Here is a 3,619-nt window from a genome sequence, read left to right as displayed (position 1 = left end):
TATATATATATATATATATATAAATAAATAAATAAATACCTTTGATGTTAATCCTCTTGGTTTCCGCGCTCCTTCGTCTCCTCGCCTCCGCCACAGTAGGAGTCGTGACAGAATACAGGACCGAATAACAGAACAGTAAGCGGCGCCCCTTTCCCCGTGTTTGTTTTAAAATGTATTTTAAAATGTATTTTATATTCTAATTTATAAACAGAGTAGAATTTTGAAGTCTATTCTCTGATGAACCGGCAACCAGTGTAGAGATCTGAGAATTGGAGTGATGTGTTCATGTTTGCGACACTTCAGAAGAAGTCTGGCCGCAACATTTTGGACTAGCTGAAGGCGCACAATTTGAGATTTAGATCTACCGCAATATAAGGAATTGCAGTAATCTAGCCGAGATGAAACAAACACATGAACAGCCATTTCTAGAGTTTTGGGAGAGAGAAAGTCTCAGATTTTAGACAGTAGACGAAGTTGATAGAAACTGGATCCGATAACGGAGGAGATATGTTTATCAAATTTTAAATGCTGGTCGACAAGAACACCTAGTTTCCGCACCTGTGAAGATCTAAATATGGATAAACTGTCCAAATCAGGGCGTATATACTAAGAATTCTCATTAGAACCAAAAACAATTACTTCGGTCTTGTCTTCATTTAGGAAGAGGAAATGTTGGACAAGCCATGCTTTAACCTCCTCTAAGCAATGCCGGAGAGATGTAATCACTGCGGAATTGTTTCTTTTGATTGGTAGATAGATTTGAGTATTGTCTGCATAGAAATGAAAAGAGACACCATGTTTCCACAGAGCCCAGAGGTAGCATGTAGAGAGAAAATGGAGAAGGAGCTAAGATAGAGCCTTGCGGAAGGCCACAGTTCAGAGGTGCAGGGGAGGAGGTAAAATTACCCAGCTTCACTAAAAACTTTCTGTCAGACAGGTATGCCTGAAACCAATTAAGAACGGTAGCATTTAGACCCACCCAGGACTCTAGTCTGGATAATAGTGTGGAGTGGTCTACTGTATCAAAAGCGGCAGATAAATCTAAAAGAATAAGAACCACAGAGTCTCCAGAATCAGTGGAGAAATAAATATAATTTAAATGGGTCATATGATGTTGCTAAAAAGAACATTATGTTGTGTATTTAGTGTAATGAAATGTTTATGCGGTTTAAAAAAACACATTATTTTCCACATACTGTACATTATTGTTTCTCCTCTATGCCCCGCCTTTCTGAAACGCGTCGATTTTTACAAAGTTCATCAGTCTGAAAAGCGAGGTGTGCTCTGATTGGCCAGCTATCCAGTGCGTTGTGATTGGCCGAATAACCCTGACTAACCCTAACCTAACCCTAATACCTCAAGCGTGTGATGGAAATGTTATGCCCCTTACCCGCGGAATTGGGCTACTTTAACACTGTTGCCGCGGGTTGTGTTTCATGTCCCTGGGTTGAAGCGACTCCAATAACATGATATTTATCCCCGGAGTGTGAATTTTAGCAGGGGAACCCCGCCAAAAAAACATGTATTTTACCCCCCAGAATGTGATTTTTACCCCCTCGAAACGTGATTGGGCTAGTTTTGGGCTAGTTTTGAGTAGTGATTGGGCGGGTTTTCTTGTGAAAACCTGGCAACCCTGCCCCTTACCATACTGTGATGCCATGTCCCGGAGCGACGAGACAAAAAGATTAAAACCCATTATAAACGAGGCATTTGTTGCATCCAGTGGGGACATAATTACAGATTATAATGACTTATACTGTCTTTTTACGCTTTGCGTTGCATCGCGCCGCGTAAACATAAAACCATGTCTGCATATGTGATCGGAGAAATTACAAACAACAAGCGCTACTCTACACTGCTGAAAACTCACGTTTGAATCATCAGTGGCAAATTCTTTAAATATGAAAACGTACTTCCAGTCTGTGAGTCAGAACAGCTGGCATTGTAGTCTACTCTACCAGGTTCAGGAAACAGTCCTCCATAAAATGCGCTGCACACATCTGAATATTTGGGTTGAACTGTTCTGGAACAGTGTTGTAAATACAACTTAACCACTGATTTCTAGTTGTGTCCTCTTTTGGAAGGCCAAACAAAGTAGTTTCGCTTTCGCAACGAAACACAGCGTCTTCACAACATGGCGGCGGTGGTGGCAGCAACAATAAAGTTACGGCTTCTTTCTTTGCGTGAACATTTGGGCGGCGTTATGCAAATCTTCCCACATCGTGACGTAGACATGTGGGGGTGTGTTTAAACGAGGCATTTTAGGAGGACGAGTCTTAACTTTTATAAAGAATATTTCTTTGGGTTTGAGACTTTAGTCTTTGCAACTTTAGGGATCTTATCTATTCACGAACAGCTTGTAACATTCCAAAGAGAAAGGAAAACTTGAAATCGCATCATATGACCCCTTTAAAATAAAAAATCAACATTAATTAAAATTTTTATAGGCCTAAACTATTGTTATCTTGCACTGGTTTAAGTGTTATATAAAATATGACCGATAGAGGGCGTCAATGGTCGGTTGGACATGAGGCTTATCAGAGCCCCCAATAATAAATATAATTTATATTTATTATTATATTATTCACACAAATTATTCATAATTTGATTCTCCCTAATTCTTCTTTTTCATCTTTTAAATGTTCCTTTTTAAAATAGACTACCGCTTATATACAGTCAGAAAGTCTTCCAGTTTTGTGGACGTTCACATAAAGACCAGTCACTAGTCAGGTGGCTTTAATTACACACAAAATTGAGAGGCCACACAGCATTTGACCACTGGATTTACATGAATCATATCTCAACATTTTAACATTGCATCAACTACTGATGAATACATTCATGTTTATTTGAATTATCACTCAATGGGTTAATTATGTCTTTAGAAGGCTTTTGTGTTACTAACCCATTAAAATGCACAAATTCAGGTTATTTCGTATTTACATGTAATGCAGGGATTCCCAAACATTTTTTTTTCTTTCAACTTATTTATTTATTTGAAATCCCCCCTTATATTTTAAGGTAATATGTTAATAATTAACACATTTGCATATTTACAGTTCTCTGTTGGTTAATGGTCACATGACATGCAGGCATACAAAATATTTCATTTTTTAAGCAAGTGTTTTATTTTGATTGTCGTTTTAGAATAATTTATTTAAATTTGACATTTTTATGATTTATTTAAATATAAGCTTTTTATTAAACTCACAAATCCTTGCAGTTCCTTTACAAACCCCCAGTTTAGGAAACCTTGACGTAATGTAATGTTTAATTACATGTTCACTTCATGATGTTAATAACAACGAATGGAATATTTTCAACAGTATGGTTAAAATCAATGTGATAAACGAGTTAAGTCAAAAGTGACGTGACATGTGGCCAAGTATGGTTACCCATACTCGGAATTAGTGCTCTGCATTTACCCATCCAAAGTGCGCACACACAGCAGTGAACACACACACACCGTGAACACACACTCCCGGAGCAGTGGGCAGCCATTTATGCTGCGGCGCCCGGGGAGCAGTTGGGGGTTCGGTGCCTTGCTCAAGGGCACCTCAGTCGTGGTATTGAAGGTGGAAGAGAGCGCTGTACATTCACTCCCCCCACCTACAATCCC

Source organism: Sinocyclocheilus anshuiensis, unplaced genomic scaffold, assembly GCF_001515605.1.
Source record: "Sinocyclocheilus anshuiensis isolate Anshui unplaced genomic scaffold, SAMN03320099.WGS_v1.1 scaffold627, whole genome shotgun sequence".
Taxonomy (NCBI): Eukaryota; Metazoa; Chordata; class Actinopteri; order Cypriniformes; family Cyprinidae; genus Sinocyclocheilus; species Sinocyclocheilus anshuiensis.
The sequence above is the reverse complement of the archived record's forward strand: the minus strand, read 5'-3'. Positions refer to the sequence as shown.